At 40.1% G+C, this 13,043-nt stretch overlaps 1 pseudogene; it reads right to left on the bottom strand.

The window, feature by feature from the left end:
- LOC143680652 (protein EFR3 homolog A pseudogene) overlaps positions 1 to 1,170 on the bottom strand; it is a 132,134-nt pseudogene extending 130,964 nt beyond the window's left edge.
- Positions 1,171 to 13,043: the final 11,873 nt, after the last annotated feature.

Raw genomic sequence — 13,043 nt, 5'->3', positions numbered from 1 at the left:
ACTGTCTTCTTGATCTCCTTTATGTCATTTGCTATCCTCTTATTTTATTAAGTAGAATTGTATGAACATCTTTAATTAGTTGTTCCAATGTCTGTGTTTTTTCCCTGGTGTTTTAATTTGATCACTAGGCAGGGCTATATCTGGGTACATTGTGATATGCTTAATGATCTGCTCTTGTCTTCCTCACATGTAGATCTCTTGATTGATTTACGTCAGGAGTTGATTTCTTTCAGTAGTCTAAGGCCTTGTGTTTATGGGATGGTTGTCAGCAGGGGACAGGGCACAAGGTGGAGCACTCAGTATGGTGATTTGTTTCAGGGCAGGTGTGGCTACAGGTTGGGGATGTTACCTGGTACTTGTGAACGTGGGCACCCAGCAGCCAGGGAGGATGTAGTGTGCAGGTGCACCAATCTAGGGGAATGTAACCCTGGTGTGCACTTGTCTAAGCCATGGGGCTCTTTGTGTGCATGTGTAGAGCTGTGGCAGCAGGTTGGCACTATGTCTTCATGGATTGGTGCAGACGTGACCTGGCTGTGCAGGTCGGCACTTTCTCAGAGCTGGGAAGTGAAGCTGAGGGTGATGTGTATGTGCAGTTCTAGGACTGCTGTAACGGTGCCATTCCCAGAGTTGAATGATGTGATTGGGGGCCCGTGCATATGTGTGGTCCTGGGAGTACCTTAAACAGATGAGTGGTGCTCAGCGATGTTGGGATGAGGCTGTATGACACTAAAGGTGGGGGTGGGGTGGAATAGGGGGCTGGGTGTAGCCTAGGTATGGAGGTTAGTACCCGTAACCTTTATGCACTGGCAACAACCTGCAGGGAATAGGGAGGTTGAGGTAGTGCTCGGAAGGGGTGTAGGAGAGGTGGGTTGGGCTGCACTTGGGGTGGGTTTGTGGAGAAAGCACATGCACTGGGCATTGGTGGTGTGGAGGACCTGGAGCATGGGCAATGGGAGTGGGTGAGGGGGTTCAGGTGCGTGGGGTGTGGGGTGTGCCACTGGTCACGAGGCTGTGATTTGCAGGGTAGCACACCCAAGCAACGCAGCCTGGCTTACTTCCTATTTCCGGCCTCCCCATGCACTCCCGCGGGCTCCGCTGCTCCACACCTCCACACAAGTCTCCAGCTTTCTGCCTCTCAGTTCCTTGTCCTCTGAAACCAGGGCTGCCCATGTGGTGCAGAAGGCTCTTCCAGGTCAGCCGCACTCCTGAGGTGCTGCCTCAGTCACCCTCCTGTCCCTTCTCTAACTTTTCTGTGGAGCAGGGCTAATCTCAATCTGCTCTACTCTTTGCCTATTAAAATGGAATCATATTTTTAAAACTTTCTTGGCATCTTGCTTTTTTAATTGAGTGATACTTCTTGGAAATCTTTTCCAGTCTACTTGTATGGATCTTTTCTTTTTTCATTGAAAGTTTGTATTTTTTATTGTTAGTGAATTTTGTTTCCTCCCGAATTGTTATCCTTTTATGTTGCATTTTTCTGTAGCTTGTGTGATTATATCCTATGCCCATATATCTTTTTTGGGTTTTTGATAGGTACCATTTGTCTGGCTAAAGAAGTAGCTTCTGACTTCCGGAGAAGATGGCGGCTTAGTAAGGCACGCAGGTCTTAGTTCCTCCTCCAGAACAACTAATAAAGAACTAGAAACAGTACAGAACAGCTCCCGGAGCCACAACAGAGACCAGACACACAGTGTACCCCATTCTGGACCGGCTGGACCAGCTAAGAGACTCCGCTGCAGTGAGGTCCCCGAGAGGTGCACGCTTTCCCGGGCCACGGCGGCTGGCAGCCGGAGCCCCTCCCTCCCTCCTTCCTGGGCTAGTTGGGAGCTTCGGATCTGCGGTTCCCCAAGCCGTGGCGGCCGGCGCCCCTCCCCCACGCGCGGCTTCCCAGGCCAGCTGGGAGCCTAGGATCGGCGGTTCCCCAAGCCTCAGTGGCCGGTGACCGCAGCCCCTTCTACACACGCGGCTTGCTGGGCTGGCTGGGAGCCTCGGATCGGCGGTTCCCCAAGCCGCGGCGGCCTGCGACCAGAGCCCCTCCCCCCACGCGCAGCTTCCCGGGCCAGCTGGGAGCCTCGGAACAGCGGTCCCCCAAGCCGTGGTGGCCGGCGCCCCTCCCCCACAGACGACTTCCCGGAGGGAAAGGAAAGAGTCTCCAACAGTAGTAGAGACTGAGCCCAACCTAACACCAATAGTGGCATTAATGAACAACTTCTGACTACTAAAAATAGGCCCTCAGCTCAGGCGAAACTGATCAAGGCAGAAGCCGCCAATTGGCCTAACTGAAAAAGAGGAAAGGGGGCAAAACAGAGCCTTCTGCGGCTGTTTCTACTGAGGCTTCATTGCCTCTGGGCTCAGCACTGGGATTACACAGGTTGCAACTGCCCTGAACGCAGAAACAGGCAGCTTTCAGGGCTCTCTACCACCTGAACCTTCTCCGCGGGAGGGGTGAAATGTAACTCAGGTGGAATCCCACTCTCAAGGAATTCAGTTCCCAGGACTTTACAATTTGAAGCCATTAAAACCAACCTACAACCTTTCCTCTGTCTCCACCACACACCCAGCAGCGAGAGTCTTCCAAAGTTAAAGGAACACATCCCACAACATCTTTTGTTGGTGGGACCCGCAGATAGACAAGCACCACATACTGGGCAGGATAAGAAAAACAGAGCCCAGAGACTTCACAGGAAAGTCTTTCAACCTGCTGGGTCCCACACTCAGGGAAATCTGATTAAATGCCCAGACACCAGCAAAAAATAACAAATCATACCAGGAAAATTGAAGCTATGGCTCAGTCAAAGGAACAAACGAATAGCTCAAATGAGATACAGGAGCTGAGACAACTAATTCTGAATATACAAACAGAAATGGAAAACCTCTTCAAAAACCAAATCAATAAATTGAGGAAGGACATGAAGAAGGCATGGGATCAACAAAAAGAAGAAATGGAAAGTCTGAAAAAACAAATCACAGAACTTATGGGAATGAAAGACACAGTAGAAAAGATGGAAAAAACAATGGAAACCTACAATGGTAGATTTAAAGAGACAGAGGCTAGAATTAGTGAACTGGAAGATGGAACATCTGAAATCCAAAAAGAAACAGAAACTGTAGGGAAAAGAATGGAAAAATTTGAGCAGGGGCTCAGGGAATTGAATGATAATATGAAGCACACAAATATACGTGTTGTGGGTGTCCCAGAAGGAGAAGAGAAGGGAAAAGGAGGAGAAAAACTAATGGAAGAAATTATCACTGAAAATTTCCCAACTCTTATGAAAGACCTAAAATTACAGATCCAAGAAGTGCAGCGCACCCCAAAGAGAATAGATCCAAATAGGCGTTCTCCAAGACACTTACCAGTTAGAATGTCAGATGTCAAAGAAAAAGAGAGGATCTTGAAAGCAGCAAGAGAAAAGTAATCCATCACATACAAGGGAAACCCAATAAGACTATGTGTAGATTTCTCAGCAGAAACCATGGAGGCTAGAAGACAGTGGGATGATATATTTAAATTACTAAAAGAGAAAAACTGCCAACCAAGACTTCTATATCCAGCAAAATTGTCCTTCAAAAATGAGGGAGAAATTAAAACATTCTCAGACAAAAAGTCACTGAGAGAATTTGTGACCAAGAGACCAGCTCTGCAAGAAATACTAAAAGGAGCACTAGCGTCAGATACGAAAAGACAGAAGAGAGAGGTATGGAGAAGAGTGCAGAAAGAAGGAAAATCAGATATGATATATATAATACAAAAGGCAAAATGGTAGAGGAAAGTATTACCCAAACAGTAATAACACTAAATGTTAATGGACTGAATTCCCCAATCAAAAGACATAGACTGGCAGAATGGATTAAAAAACAGGATCCTTCTATATGCTGTCTACAGGAAACACATCTTAGACCCAAAGATAAACATAGGTTGAAAGTGAAAGGTTGGGAAAAGATATTTCATGCAAATAACAACCAGAAAAGAACAGGAGTAGTATTATACTAATATCCAACAAATTAGACTTCAAATGTAAAACAGTTAAAAGAGACAAAGAAGGATACTATCTACTAATAAAAGGAAAAATTAAACAAGAAGACATAACAATCATAAATATTTACGCACCGAATCAGAATGCCCCAAAATACGTGAGGAATACACTGCAATCATTGAAAAAGGAAATAGACACATCTACCATAATAGTTGGAGACTTCAATTTGCCACTCTCATCAATGGACAGACATCTAGACAGAGGATCAATAAAGAAACAGAGAATTTGAATATTACAACAAATGAGCTAGACTTAACAGACATTTATAGGACATTACACCCCACAACAGCAGGATACACCTTTTTCTCAAGTGCTCATGGATCATTCTCAAAGATAGACCATATGCTGGGTCACAGAGCAAGTCTCAACAAATTTAAAAAGATTGAAATCATACACAACACTTTCTCGGATCATAAAGAAATGAAGTTGGAAATCAATAATAGGCAGAGTGCCAGAAAATTCACAAATACATAGAGGCTAAACAACACACTCTTAGACAATGAGTGGGCCAAGGAAGAAATTACAAGAGAAATTAGTAAATATCTCGAAGCGAATGAAAATGAAAACACAACATATCAAAACCTATGGGACACAGCAAAGGCAGTGCTAAGAGGGAAATTTATTGCCCTAAATGCCTATATCAGAAAAGAAAAAAAGGCAAAAATGCAGGAATTAACTCTCCACTTGGAAGAACTGGAGAAAGAACAGCAAACTAACCCCAAAGCAAGCAAAAGGAAAGAAATAACAAAGATCAGAGCAGAAATAAATGAAATTGAAAACATGAAAACAATAGAGAAAATCAATAAGATCAGAAGTTGGTTCTATGAGAAAATCGATAAGATAGATGGGCCCTTAGCAAGACTGACAAAAAGAAGAAGAGAGAGGATGCAAATGAATAAGATCAGAAATGGAAGAGGAGACATAACCACTGACCTCACAGAAATAAAGGAGGTAATAACAGGATACTCTGGACAACTTTATGCTAATAAATACAACAATGTAGATGAAATGGACAAGTTCCTAGAAAGGCATGAACAACCAACTTTGACTCAAGAAGAAATAGATGACCTCAACAAACCAATCACAAGTAAAGAAATTGAATCAGTCATTCAAAAGCTTCCCAAAAAGAAAAGTCCAGGACCAGACAGCTTCACATGTGAATTCTACCAAACATTCCAGAAAGAATTAGTACCAATTCTCCTCAAACTCTTCAAAAAAACTGAAGTGGAGGGAAAGCTACCTAATTCATTCTATGAAGCCAACATCACCCTCATACCAAAACCAGGCAAAGATATTACAAAAAAAGAAAACTACAGACCAATTTCTCTAATGAATATAGATGCAAAAATCCTCAACAAAATTCTAGCAAATCAAATCCAGCAACACATTAAAAGAATTATACATCATGACCAAGTAAGATTCATCCCAGGTATGCAAGGATGGTTCAACATAAGAAAATCAATTAATGTAATACACCATATCAACAAATCAAAGCAGAAAAATCACATGATCATCCCAATTGATGCAGAGAAGGCATTCGACAAGATTCAACATCCTTTCCTGTTGAAAACACTTCAAAAGATAGGAATACAAGGGAACTTCCTTAAAATGATAGAGGGAATATATGAAAAACCCACAGCTAATATCATCCTCCATGGGGAAAAATTGAAAACTTTCCCCCTAAGATCAGGAACAAGACAAGGATGTCCATTATCACCACTGTTATTCAACATCGTGTTGGAGGTTCTAGCCAGAGCAATTAGACAAGAAAAAGAAATACAAGGCATCAAAATTGGAAAGGAAGAAGTAAAACTATCACTGCTTGCAGACAATATGATACTATATGTCGAAAACCCGGAAAAATCCACAACAAAACTACTAGAGCTAATAAATGAGTACAGCAAAGTAGCAGTTTACAAGATCAACATTCAAAAATCTGTAGTGTTTCTATACACTAGCAATGAACAAGCTGAGGGGAAAATCAAGAAATGAATTCCATTTACAATTGCAACTAAAAGAATAAAATACTTAGGAATAAATTTAACTAAAGAGACAAAAGTCCTATACAAAGAAAACTACAAAAAACTGTTAAAAGAAATCACAGAAGACCTAAATAGATGGAAGGGCATACCATGTTCATGGATTGGAAGACTAAATATAGTTAAGATGTCAATCCTACCTAAATTGATTTATAGATTCAATGCAATACCAATCAAAATCCCAACAACTTATTTTTCAGAAATAGAAAAACCAATAAGCAAATTTATCTGGAAGGGCAGGGTGCCCCGAATTGCTAAAAGTATCTTGAGGAAAAAAAATGAAGCAGGAGATCTCACGCTGCCAGACTTTAAGGCATATTATGAAGCCACAGTGGTCAAAACAGCATGGTATAGGCATAAAGATAGATATATCGACCAATGAAATTGAATAGAGTGCTCAGATATAGACCCTCTCATCTATGGACATTTGATCTTTGATAAGGCAATCAAGCCAAGTCACCTGGGACAGAGCAGTCTCTTCAATAAATGGTGCCTAGAGAACTGGATATCCATATGCAAAAGAATGAAAGAGGACCCGTATCTCACACCCTATACAAAAGTTAACTCAAAATGATCAAAGATCTAAACATTAGGTCTAAGACCATAAAACAGTTAGAGGAAAATGTAGGGAGATATCTTATGAAGCTTACAACTGGAGGCAGTTTTATGGACCTTAAACCTAAAGCAAGAGCACTGAAGAAAGAAATAAATAAATGGGAGCTCCTCAAAATTAAACACTTTTGTGCATCAAAGAACTTCATCAAGAAAGTAGAAAGACAGCCTACACAATGGGAGACAATATTTGGAAATGATATATCAGATAAAGGTCTAGTGTCCAGAATTTATAAAGAAACTGTTCAACTCAACAACAAAAAGACAGCCAACCCAATTACAAAATGGTAAAAAGACTTGAACAGACACCTCTCAGAAGAGGAAATACAAATGGCCAAAAGGCATATGAAGAGATGCTCAATGTCCCTGGCCATTAGAGAAATGCAAATCAAAACCACAATGAGATATCATCTCACACCCACCAGAATGGCCTTATCAACAAAACAGAAAATGACAAGTGCTGGAGAGGATGCGGAGAAAGAGGCACACTTATCCACTGTTGGTGGGAATGTCAAATGGTGCAACCACTGTGGAAGGCAGTTTGGTGGTTCCTCAAAAAACTGAATATAGAATTGCCATACGACCCAGCAATACCATTGCTAGGTATCTACTCAGAGGACTTAAGGGCAAAGACATAAATGCACATTTGCACACCAATGTTTATAGCAGCATTATTTACAATTGCAAAGAGATGGAAACAGCCAAAATGTCCATCAACAGACGAGTGGCTAAACAAACTGTGGTATATACATACAATGGAATATTATGCAGCTTTAAGACAGAATAAACTTATGAAGCATGTAATAACACGGATGGACCTAGGGAACATTATGCTGAGTGAGACTAGCCAAAAAATTAAAGGACAAATACTGTATGGTCCCACTGATGTGAACCGACATTAGAGAATAAACTTGGAATATGTCATTGGTAACAGAGACCATCAAGAGTTAGAAATAGGGTAAGATAATGGGTAATTGGAGCTGAAGGAATACAGAGTGTGCAACAGGACTAGATACAAAAACTCAAAAATGGACAGCACAATACTACCTAATTGCATGTAATTATGCTAAAACACTGAATGAAGCTGCATCTGAGCTATAGTTTTTTTTTTGTTTGTTTGTTCTGTTGTTTTATATATATTTTTTGTATTTTTTATTTTTTTCTCTATATTATCATTTTATTTATTTTTCTGTTGTCTTGCTATTTCTTTTTCTAAATCGATGCAAATGTACTAAGAAATGATGATCATACATCTATGTGATGATATTAAGAATTACTGATTGCATATGTAGAATGGAATGATTTCTAAATGTTGTGTTAATTTTTTTTAATTAATAAAAAAAAAGAAGTAGCTTCTGTTTCTGTTCACTAAGAATTTCTGCCATAAATGGTTGTTACACTCTATCAAACCTTTTGACATATATGTTGAATCAAACATATGAGCTTCCATCTTCAATCAGTCAAGAAGAAATTACCTTAATAGGTTTTTTCTAATACTAAATGACACTTTCCTTCATACTTTATACTCCACTGGATCTTTATTGGTTATAAACTTTTATAAATTGCTCAAATTGAGTTTGCTAATAATTTAAGAATTTTAAATCTGTACTCATAAGCAGTTTGACCTAAATTTTTCATTTTTCAGAAATTCCCTTGCCTACAATATATCAGCGCTTCTGATTTTACCCTTTATATCTCTCAAACTCCTTTGCATATTTCCCATTATTTCATCTTGCAATGCTGCATCTGGGGTGATTTTGTAAGATCTGCCTTCCAACTTACTAAATTTCTCACTGGTGGCTTAGTCTATTTAGCATGTATTTCCAATGCCTTGGGTTTTGTAGCAAAAAAAAAGTACTTCATTGAAAAACCATGCTTCTTTTAGATTCAAGAAGATACCCCCCACTTTAATAACTCTGATTCTATTGAAGTTAATGTATAACTCTGTAAGTTATAGAAAACTTACAGTAATGAAAAATAATTCTATCAATAGGAAAGCAAACTCTGACCTGTCCAGTGCAGAATTAGTTTACCTCCCTGCCCCACAGTGGAAAAACCTATTTTGCCCTCTTTTTTTTCACATTTATTTCAATTTTCCTCTTCTATAGGTTGCATCTGCGTTTCATATTCTCTTTTGAAGTAGTTATAACATCTGCCTGGTACCCTCATGAATTAAACAACTTAACATATTTTTATTTTCATATTTGTATGAGAGCCAAGATTTTACCTATTTTTTTGAAAATTATCATTTACTGATTTAAAAAAAACTGGCTTAGAACTTCCATTTGGTAATTTTCAAATGTGTTTTTTCTTCTATGCTGTTCTGTGTTTCTTTATTTTTCTATTTTTATTAAAATAAAGGAATATTTCAACTTGCCTTAGTTTCTCTACTTCTTGGCAGTGTGATTTCTGTTCCTTGGTTCATTCCCAAGCTTTCCACCTGGGGTTATGATTCCTACTCTGGTGCGTAACTTTTAATTGTGCCATTGCTTTCAACACAATTTGCTTTTACTGTGGGATTTCTATCTGCCATGGATTGTAAAGGGATCTTCAGAATGCTTTGCAAATTTTCTTTTGCCAGGGTCTGGGTAGTTTTACTGTTTCTGAACCAATTGTCAGGTCAAGGTTTGGACTTGGTGTTCCTACAGGTCTCCTACACCTGAATATAGGGCTGGCTTAGGGATTCTGTTTCTCACTGGGGAAAATCATGGTCCTAGGTTGTTTGTAAGGTTTTTATTGCTTCTTTGGAATATCATCTGGGGTTCAGTGTAACATACAGGAAAGGGTTTAATATAGTGAATTAGGTTGGAAGAATTGAAGAAGTGGCTTCTAGAAATGACCACAGATTAACAAAGTAATCCTGCCCTGGAAACTACCATCAGCCTGCTTCTAGAATCAAGAAACTACTGCTGCCTCCACTGCTGCATTGCCCCTCCATTCCCAGGACAGTAAAGAACAGGCACTGCAGAAAACCCTACAGTTCCACAGTCTCGTTTACAAAAATAGTTGAAAGTGACTCCAATTCTTCTTCACCTTTCAATGTCACATGAGAACAGTTAATTGGTGAAACCCAATTCTCATTCAGACCAACGTAGATGTCAGCGAAAGGACATTGATTTTGTTTTTCTTTCTGGTTTGCTCATTTTATTTTTGATTTGCTTTCCAATACCTCCAACTAGAATGAGGGTGTGATGGTGCTTAAGTAATTCAATCAGTAACAGCCACACCTGGATGAAAGGGGGATGTTCCTTCCAAGGAGTCCTTCCAGCTCCCAATTGCTCAGGTACCAATAGTCTTGTGCCAGCTCATCTTCCAGGAAGCAGATGTTGAAATAAAGTTAGAAGTGCAAAAAGTTTACTGGGCCCCAACCAACGTCATTCCTGTTAACCCTAAAGAACACCCAGGGCTCTGTCTGGGAGTCTACAAAAGTTTCATGCACTAAGTTTACATTCCAGAAAGCTATGACCTGCAGATGGTTCCTAAGCCAGATAAGGCCTGAAACCCAGGGGGACCAGCCTCTCCAAGAACGTCAACAAGTTCCATCCCCTATCTTATACTATCAACACCCCTTTGCAACATGAAAAAGTTAGAATGGGCATAGCCCAAATATCTAAAGATTGGGAGAACATCAAAGGAGAAGGAGGAATTATAATGAGAAGACAGAATTTAACAAATGAGTATGACTGCTAAATCACCATATTGATATTTCTTTTAGTGTCCCGTGTTTTGGAGCAACTAGAGAGAACAACCTGAAATTGTGAAACTGTAACCCATACCAAACTTTGATATATGTTCTATAACTATTTGTTAAAATGTACTTTGAAATGTATTGTTTCTTTGTGCATATGTTATATTTCACAATAAAAAATGTATATGTCAAAAATAGAAAAAACTCAACGATGGTTCTTCCCAGGCTTAAGCTAGAATTAAAGGCATTTAGCAAAGTACTGATTGGGCAGGAGGGTCCCTGTCTGGTCTTTGGCCATCAGTGCAGCCAAGATGCTGCTGAGATGCCCATCTAACAGGAAAGATTGTTAAAATTGGGCAACACCTCTGGCTAATGGCTGCTGCCTCTTCTAAGCCACACCATGGGCACAGAAACCCAGTGCAGACGCATCATGGGGCCTTTTCTCTTCTAGGGTTTATTTGCCTGTCTGAACAGCATGCCAGGGTAGATGATGGTAGAAGTGGGAGGAGCACTGCTTTTCTTTTCTCTTTACATTTCTAAAAGTTACAAGTATTCCGTCCCAATAAGCAACAAATCTCCCTGTTCCACATCCCCTGGTGAACGCTAATCTACTTTCTGTCTCTATGAATTTGCTTTTTCTAGATATTTCATATAAGTGAAATCATACACTATTTGTCCTAATGTGCTTGAGTTATTTCACTCAGCAGAGTGTTTTCAAGTTCATCCATGTTGTATAGCATATTTTGTAACTACATTCCTTCTTACAGTGCAATAGTATTCTGTTGTCTCTGTGGATCATATTTTGTTTATCCATTCATCTGTTGATGGGTGCTTGGGTTGTTTCCACTTTTTGGCTATTGTGGATGATATCACTATGAACCTTGGTGTTCTAGTTTGCTAGCTGTGGGACTGCAATATACCAGAAACGGAATGGCTTTTAACAAGGGGAATTTAATGAGTTGCTAGTTTACGGTTCTAAGGCCGAGAAAATGTCCCAATTAAAACAAGTCTATAGAAATGTCCAATCTGAGGCATCCAGGGAAAGATACCTTGGTTCAAGAAGGCTGATGAAGTTCAGAGTCTCTCTCTCCAGTGAGAAGGCACATGGTGAACACAGTCAGGGCTTCTCTCTCGGCTGGAAGGGCACATGGCAAATACAGCGTCATCTGCTAGCTTCTTATCCTGGCTTCTGGTTTCATGAAGCTCCCCTAATCCAGTTTAACAACTGTTCTTGACTAAATCACATCATCCAGGGAAATGATCTGATTACAGTTTCAAACATACAGTATTGAATAGAGATTATTCTACCTTTATGAAATGATATTTTAATTAAAACATGGCTTTTCTAGGGGGCACACTTCCTTTCAAACCAGCACACTTGGTATCTGTTTGAGTCCCATTTTCTATTTTTGGGGGTATATGCGTAAGAGAGGAATTGATATCCCATATAGTAGCTCTTCATTTAACATTTAACTGCTCTCCACAGGAGCTGTACCATTTTGCATTCCTAGTATGATGCTCATGAGATCCATCCATGTAGTTGCTTATATCAGTTGTTCTTTCCTTTTCATTGCTGAGTAAAAGTGTCTAGGTGTGCCACAGTTAGCTTGTCCCTCCTCTTATTGATGGAGACCTGGGCTTTTAACAGTTTTTTATCATTATAATAAGGCTAATAGGAACAGTCTTCTACAAGCCTTTTTGTGAACATGTGTTTTATTTCTCTAGTGTAAGGGGTTAGGTGAGGGGAATAGGGCATTATCGCTTAATGGGTAAAGAGCTTCTATTTGGGATGTTGAAAAAGTTTTAGTAATGGAAAATGGTGATGGTAGTATGACATTGTAAAAGTAATTAATGCAAATTTATGTATATAAATAGTACTCAAAAAAAGAGGCATTTACCGGGGAGTAACCCTAGTGAGCAGAAACAGGAGGAGGAAGGACTGGGGAGTGAGCCACCTGACTTCCAGAGGGATCTAAAGGACTCTGCCTGCCCGCCAGAGGGCTCCAGGACCAGATGGCCCCTTAGATGACTCTCACAGTGAGGAGAAAGGGCCACACCCTTGTACTCATTCCTTAGCTGGGACCACCCCTAGGTTCAAAAGATGAGGCAAACCTCATAAGGTTAAGACCTGAAGGTCATCAGCTAACCACACTCTTAGAAAAACTGGGCAACATGATGCTTCATGAAGGGAGATAAGGGCAGCACATTTCCACGATGACCAAATGCCACTTGTTCTGTTGCTGGATTTGTGTAAAAAACCCTCTCCCACCCAGTAGGGCATAACACTGCTCCGATACACAAATACATCATCACAGCATCAGCTTTCATTTACTTCTGTGGGCCCAGGCAAATTTCCTTTTCTTTCTTTCCAGCTTGGCTATTTTATCATCCAGAATTTTCCAAGTGTTAACAGTGGGAGAACAGCAGTTTCTTGTCATCGGGTCGTCTCAGTCTGCCTTTTTTCTTGACAACTTATTTGTGTCCCAAGACATCCCTTCATAAAGACTAACAAGAATCAGTTGATGCAATTATAATTATGTCACTGAGACAATAAATAAAAATGATCCTCTAGTTGCCACAATTCAACCATAAACCATCCAGGATGTTGTGATTGATTTTTACATCTTTCTCTGTTTCTAGCTGAGCCAACTGGCAAATACTTTTTTTTTT

The sequence above is a fragment of the Tamandua tetradactyla genome, chromosome 1, assembly GCF_023851605.1.
Source record: "Tamandua tetradactyla isolate mTamTet1 chromosome 1, mTamTet1.pri, whole genome shotgun sequence".
Lineage (NCBI taxonomy): Eukaryota > Metazoa > Chordata > Mammalia > Pilosa > Myrmecophagidae > Tamandua > Tamandua tetradactyla.
Note: the sequence above shows the minus strand (reverse complement) of the source record. Positions and strands in the feature narration are given on the sequence as shown.